The sequence below is a fragment of the Coregonus lavaretus genome (assembly GCF_964263955.1).
Source record: "Coregonus lavaretus genome assembly, chromosome: 26".
Taxonomy (NCBI): domain Eukaryota; kingdom Metazoa; phylum Chordata; class Actinopteri; order Salmoniformes; family Salmonidae; genus Coregonus; species Coregonus lavaretus.
In genome coordinates, this window is record NC_140013.1 from 23,705,228 (window position 1) to 23,712,667 (window position 7,440).

Sequence of the window (7,440 nt, forward strand, 5' to 3'; positions counted from 1 at the left end):
TAGGGGTGCTGGTATACTAGGCAGACCTGTATTCTCGTCCACACGCTTACGCACTGATGAATATTCCCCCGCACCACACATGCGTAGCTTAAGAGATGCTCCAGACATTGCAAGCAGCGTTAGTTCAGTGGGCCGTCCTGCATTTTCATACACTCACACCCAAACAGATGAACATTCTCCACGTCAGCCAGTGTCTAGTTCGCATGTGAGTTCTGCAGACCTAGGAAGTCTCATCACACAGTTAGCTCATGAAATAGGAGAGAACATTGCTAGCCAATTACAGAGATCTGTTGGTAGTGCAGATAACCAAACCACTCCTACGCCTAGCCTGAACTTAGGATATGGACAGTCTGATTTGAACATGACAGGAGTAAAGTTAGTCATGAAGACAGATGTCAAAGAGCCGCTGTACTTCAGGGGTGATGGAACAGACAAACACACAGTGCATGAGTGGGAAGAGATTATGAGCGTTTACCTGAATAAGAGGGGTGTACACCCGCAAGAGCACTCCCAGGAGATAATGTCAAGACTAATGGGAAAGGCTAGAGACATTGTTAAAGTTACCCTGCGCAGTATGCCATCGCTGCAGCCAGCTGAGAACTCCAAGCTCGTCTTTGATATTCTGAAACAACATTTCAGTGAGTTAACCTACTCCTCTATGCCTTTATCAGATTTCTATAACACACTTCCTAGGGCCGGAGAAAGTCCCATGGACTATTGGATACGCTTGAACAAGGCTGTGGATGTCGCAGATGAGTGTCTGAGAAGGCAGGGGCGAAACATTGAGGACCCCTCTCACGAAGTCACAATGATGCTGGTGAAACACTGTCCCGACCCCGCTCTTGCAAGTGTCCTAAAGTGCAAAACAGCTGAAAAGTGGACAGCAAATGAGATTCAGGAACACCTCGTTGAACATCAGAGAGAGGCTAGAACAATGTGTCAAGCCAAATCTTATCGGCCAAAGAACATTGGTGCACATGCTCAGGCATTAACCACAGAGACAGTCGCTGCTGAAAACCCAACAGACCTTACTGGTTACCCAAGGGCAATGGGGCTTCCATCCTCTCCTCAGACAGAGAGCATCTGCATGCAGTCTCTCATTGGCTTGCTGAACCGTGTGCTAGAGCAGACGGCACACACAACAGCAGTCGTGCCACCAAGCAGGGGGCCAGCAGCCATTGTTCAGAGTAGATGTAAAGTCTGTCAGTCTGCCGAACACTCAACTACTGCACACTGTAGACAGGCGAACCTCTGTATGGGCTGTTACAAGCCCGGCCACTGGAAGAGAGAATGCCAACAGCGCCGGCCAAGAATTAACACTCAGCCACAGTTAGCGCACACACCACCTAACTCTGAGCAAGGTGGAGCCAGTTTAAACTAGATAGCTCACATACGGAAAGGGGATGTGTGAGCGTTGAAGATTCAACCCTTGAAGAAAGTGAAGAATTGAAGGAGATGTATGTCAATGTCTGTAAAGCAATGTCTGATAATTGCACGGTAATTGTTCAGAATATTCACAGAGTTGAGACGTTCAGTGAGTTATTTCACGCACCGGTGACAGTTAATGGCTGTGCTCAGTTGCAAGGGCTCCTCGATACAGGCTCAATGGCCTGCACGATAAGTGAAGAGGCAGAGCAGAGACTACTATCGGATAGCGTCTTGACCCCACATCAAGAACTCTCACAGCATATCATCCTTGTTGGCTGTGGAGGAGTACAAGTGCGCCCCAAGTGCATGTATGACATGGAACTAAGTCTGTATGGGGTAAAGTGCATGGTCCCAGTTCTGGTGATCACTGGTCAGAAAGACGACATAATAGTAGGCACCAACATGTTGAAACGTGTACTGCATCAGCTGAAAAACGAGAACAGTTATTGGACACTTATCTCGAGCAACACAAAAGGGTCTCCAGATGGCGAACAGTTTCTAGAAATGATGACCAGTCTCACAGGATGGAGGGGTGAAGATGTCCCAGGAAAAGTAGGGACAGTGAAGCTAACTCAGACGGTGACTCTCCTTCCCAAACAAGAGTACCTGCTGTGGGGAAGACTGCCAAGTAATACGCCCAAGTCACCTGGGAGTACAGTTATGGTGGAGCCTACAACCTCCAGGTGTGTGCCTCTGGGCATTATGGTGGGGAGAGTGGTAACACCGCTATGGGGAGATGGCTGGACTCCCATGAAAATCACTAATATCTCAGACAAACCACTCACACTGAAAAGGAACAGCAAGCTTGCGGACGTCTCTACTTGTGTTGCAGCTGAAGATCTCACACTGCTCCAGGGTTCCTGTCAGAGTGATGCTGGCTCTGTTAGAGTGACTCATGTGAAACAGGACGACAACGGTGACCTGAAAGACAGACTGCAGAAGTCTGGTCTAGGAAATGTCGACATCGATCATTGTGAAGCGAGCCCCTCCACCAAGCTCCAACTTGTGACATTGCTGGAGAAATATCAGGATATATTTTCAAAGCATCATCTTGACTGTGGAGAAGCCAAGGGCTTTGCCCATAGGATCCGCCTCACTGACGACCGTCCCTTCCGTCTTCCATATCGCAGAGTGCCGCCAGCCCACTATCAAAAGTTGCGCCAAGTTCTCACCGAGATGGAGGAACAGGAAATCATACGGAAATCAATGAGTGAATATGCTTCTCCACTCGTGATGGTTTGGAAGAAAAATGGCGACCTCCGGATATGCACAGACTTTCGATGGCTGAATGCAAGAACTATCAAGGATGCTCATCCTTTGCCCCATCAATCGGACTGCTTGGCTGCCCTTGGCGGTAATGCTGTCTTCAGCACCATGGACCTCACGTCTGGATTTTATAACTTGCCCATGCATGAGGAGGACAAAAAGTATACCGCCTTCACAACACCATTAGGCCTGCACGAGTATAACAGAATGCCACAGGGGCTTTGCAACAGTCCAGCGTCCTTCATGAGGATGATGCTGAGTATCTTTGGCGATCTTAACTTCAGCAGTCTCTTGTGCTACCTAGATGATCTCTTGATATTTGCCCCCAATGAACAGCAGGCCCTCAGCAGATTAGAGGTTGTTTTCCAGAGGCTACGGGAGCACAATCTAAAGTTGAGTCCAAAAAAATGCCATCTGTTGCGGAGATCTGTGAAGTTTCTCGGACACATCGTTGACAGTGACGGTGTTGCTGTTGACCCAGAGAAGGTCGAGGTCATCACCAAAATGTCAAAGAGGGACTTGATGGAAGATGATGGCTGCACTCCTTCAGTTCACAGAGTGAAGTCATTCCTGGGGATGGTATTTTATTACCAACACTACATACCAAATTGCTCCTCCATCGCAAAACCCCTGTTTGCTCTCACAGCTGGCCAGAAACTGAGAGGAAAGGCCGGGAAGTACAGTCAGAATGCGGGAGTCTACAGAAAGCTCAAACCTGCGGATTGGACCCTTGACTGCGATTCTGCTTTCGCCGGCCTTAAGGGGAAGCTCCTGAATTGTGTGGTCCTTAGCCATCCAGACTTTTCTAAGCCCTTGGTTCTGTCCATTGATGCGTCTCTTGATGGCCTTGGGGCAGTTCTGTCCCAGATACCAGAAGGAGAAACGAAGGCACGCCCGATCGCCTTTGCCAGCAAGACCCTCACTGTCTCACAAAAGAGGTATCCTGCTCACCGACTGGAGTTCTTGGCGCTCAAATGGAGTGTTTGTGAAAAATTCAGCCACTGGTTGAAAGGCCACACTTTTACAGTGTGGACCGACAATAATCCTTTGACCTATATAATGACCAAACCAAAACTTGACGCTTGCGAACAGAGGTGGGTGGCAAAGCTTTCCCCATACACCTTCAGTATCAAACACATTCCTGGGGTAAAGAACATTGTGGCAGATGCCCTGAGTAGAGATCCGTTTGCTAAATCAGTGAGCCAAAGGTTGATCAGTGAGCCCTATGGAAGTCTTTTGGCTGAGGCGGAGGGAACCAAAGAGGAGAAAGTCCAAGATCTCTTCCGGAGTAAGACCCAGTGTCTCCAGGCACATGATGCAGGGTGCTGTGTAACTATGGACCCCACTCAAGACAGGCTGGCCGGCAGTCAAGAACCCTCTCATGTGAAATCTGCTTGTGAAGCTCATGTAGAGTGGGAAAGGGGAGCAGAGATAAGAGCAACACAGTTTCTCAATGTTCTTCCCCAGGCGGTGCCCTCAGAACAAGACACACTTCCAGCCCTCTCCATCGGCGAGCTGAGGCACAGCCAGGAAATAGATCCAGTTATCAGGGAAGTCCTGCCACTCATTCAGAGGGGTGAGCCACCACCTAGGCGAGGGAGGAGGAGGTTAGCTCTTACGACCCAGACACTGTGCAAGCAGTGGCATCATCTAAAAGTCCAGGACGGAGTCCTATATAGGGTAACCAAAGACCCATTAAGCAGAGAGAAGAGGTATCAGTTTGTGCTGCCTGCTAGCTTGAAGGCCAAAGCTCTCGCTGGTGTGCATGATTTCGCTGGGCATCAAGGGCAGGCTAGAACAGCACACCTCGCCCGACAGCGTTTCTTCTGGCCGCAAATGGGAAGAGACATCAAGGAATATGTGAAATGCTGCCAACGCTGTATCCTTGCAAAGACCCCTGAACCAGCTGCCCGAGCTCCCTTGGAGAGCATTCGCACTTCGGCACCCATGGAGCTGGTGTGCATTGATTTTTGGAGTGCTGAGGACTGTAAGCAAAGATCTGTCGATGTGTTAGTCATAACAGACCACTTTACAAAATTGGCTCATGCCTTTCCCTGCATAAACCAAACTGCAAAGCAAATAGCAAAGAAGTTATGGGATAACGTATTCTGCATCTACGGTTTCCCAGAGCGAATACATTCTGATCAAGGGGCCAATTTTGAAAGCAAACTCATAGCTGAACTCCTCAGCCTAACAGGGATTATGAAAACACACACAACAGCATACCATCCCATGGGAAATGGGCAAACCGAAAGGTTCAATAGGACACTTGGCAGTATGTTGCGTGCCCTACCCCTGACAGCTAAGCAACACTGGGTCCAACAGATACAGACTTTGACTTTTGCGTATAATGCCACCACTCATGAATCAACTGGATATCCTCCATTCTATTTGATGTATCGTCGAGTCCCCAGACTCCCAGTAGACATAGTCTTCAAACAAGTCTTGAGGGATCCAGTCGTGGTGAATTATAAGACCTATGCAGAGAAACTGATGGCGAACCTCCATGTGGCTGCCGACATAGCTCAGCAGCATGCGAGGAAAGGACAGCAACATCAAGCTGATGGCTACAACAAGAGAGTTCGTGGAACCCACTTGAACGTTGGCGACTGAGTTTTGTTAGCTAATAAAGCAGAGAGAGGGAAGAGGAAGTTAGCGGATAAGTGGGAAGCCACTATGTATACCATCATAGACCGGAACCCTCAGACTCACGTTTACAAAGTCAGAGACGAAAGTGGGAAAACAAAAGTTGTTTATCGGAATTTGATGTTGGACGTGAGCTTCTTGCCCATGCCAGAACTAAGCGATGAAGAGATGAATGGAGCTGCCTCGGATGTGGCCAGTGAGTTTCAGCCTCCTTCTGTTGATGCTTTGAGTGGCCTAGCAGTAGATGCTTCTGAGGACCGTACATGTTCGTGGTTAAACGCATCCTCTGACTCTGAGTCTATTGGAGAAGCTGATGAGTCTGAGATGGAGAATGAGATGCCCCACTCTCTGTCCAGGAAGTCTGTTCAACTGACACCCACGAGAGCCCAGTCTAAAGAGGTCAGAGGCCAAGGGGGAAATGAATACTCACCTGTGAGAGACTTGTCGGATTCCAGTGACCCCCCTGATTTGCACATGACTGACACTGACTCTGTTGCCCCAATTGATGTTCCTGACTTAGATGAGACAGGGTCTTCGGACGTCAATTCACCTGTTACACTGACTGATAGTCAGATACCCTCCCAAGTACAAGGGTTTGAAAGTCAGGTTGTCAGAACACGTACTGGCAGGGTTGTTAAGGCAGTCGATCGCTTGATAGAGAACATGGTGCAAAAACCATTCACCAAGGGTTTTGTTACAGGAGTCAGTAGGTCACTGTCTTTCCGTTCTTTATTTTAGATAAATGTTTGAGATTGAGATATTTTTCTTTATTACCAGTAGTATGACCTGGGTCATGAGATGTTCATATTGGAGGGAAAGTGTTCCAAGATCTCATATGGTGTATAAGGCATCATATTCACTAGAAGGGGCAGTAGCCTGATCAACTGCTGTTTTCTTTTAACTTACTTTGTAAGTAGCTTTATGCGCTGTATATGGGAAATGGAGTCCCAGGGCTATCTTGGACCAAGTGGACAAGAGTTTTATTCTATATGTTTTTGGTTATTTTCCACCCTCGACGTGCGAAGGATTTTGGTGAAATTAAAGAGGGGTGAATGTAACAGGTCAAAGAATTACAGATTTTTGCAACCGTTCATTTTCTATTTTTTATTTTATTTTGTGAGTTGATTTCACCAAAATATTGTATTGTTCAGCATCTCGCGTAGTTTACAGATATTGGGAGAGTTAGTTGTGTAAGTGCGCCCTCTAGAGTGTTGGTTTGGTTATATGCGGAGTTGTCTCATGCTTTTCTCAGTCTGCATTATACTCGACTGAGAGAGGTATGTGTTCACTTCGGCGTGATATAAACTTGATATACCTGTTAAAACTAAAACGTTTCAGTGCACATAGTAACTTGTATGTATATTATATGATGAGTGTACATACATTTAATCAAGCTGTGTCGTGAATTTAGCTATTTTTGAGAGTTTGAGAAATTGCTAACTTAGCTAACCTCGTGTTTTGTTTAGCTGTAAGTTAGCGATCTTCATTCTTTCCTCTTGTGTTGAAGCCCACGTTTCAGTTTTTTTTTTAATGTTAGGCGGATTCTGGTCGAGGGTAGAGTTTTGAACATTTTCTCTCCTTGATGTTGAACAGGTATGTATTCCCAATATCAGGTTACAAATATGTGTTCATTTAAAATGTTTTCATATATTGATTAGTGTTTAATGGCACTGAAAAGCTCAAATGTGAAGGATTACATGTTGCTTCGTGCATATTACTGTATGTATTACCTATTTGAAAGATGGTTTATGTCATGTTGCACAGTATTAATGTAAAGGCTAAAAGCTCAGAGTTTTTGGCAGAGATAACATGCAATATGACACATACATAAGATATACACCAGATGCGATGTTTATTTTCCAATTATGTTGTATTTTATTCCTTGGATTTTTGAATGTGATTATACTGAGTCTGCATTCTACTCGACTGAGAGAGGCGGATTCTGGTCGAGGGTAGAGTTTTGAACATTTTCTCTCCTTGATGTTGAACAGATTGAGAGAGTTGTACACAATAAAGTGCCTTCAAGTACGCCAGTGTCTTGTCTTCAGTGCACCGGAACACAATGCAGTAGTCGGCAACGAGCAGACCGCGCCGGCTACA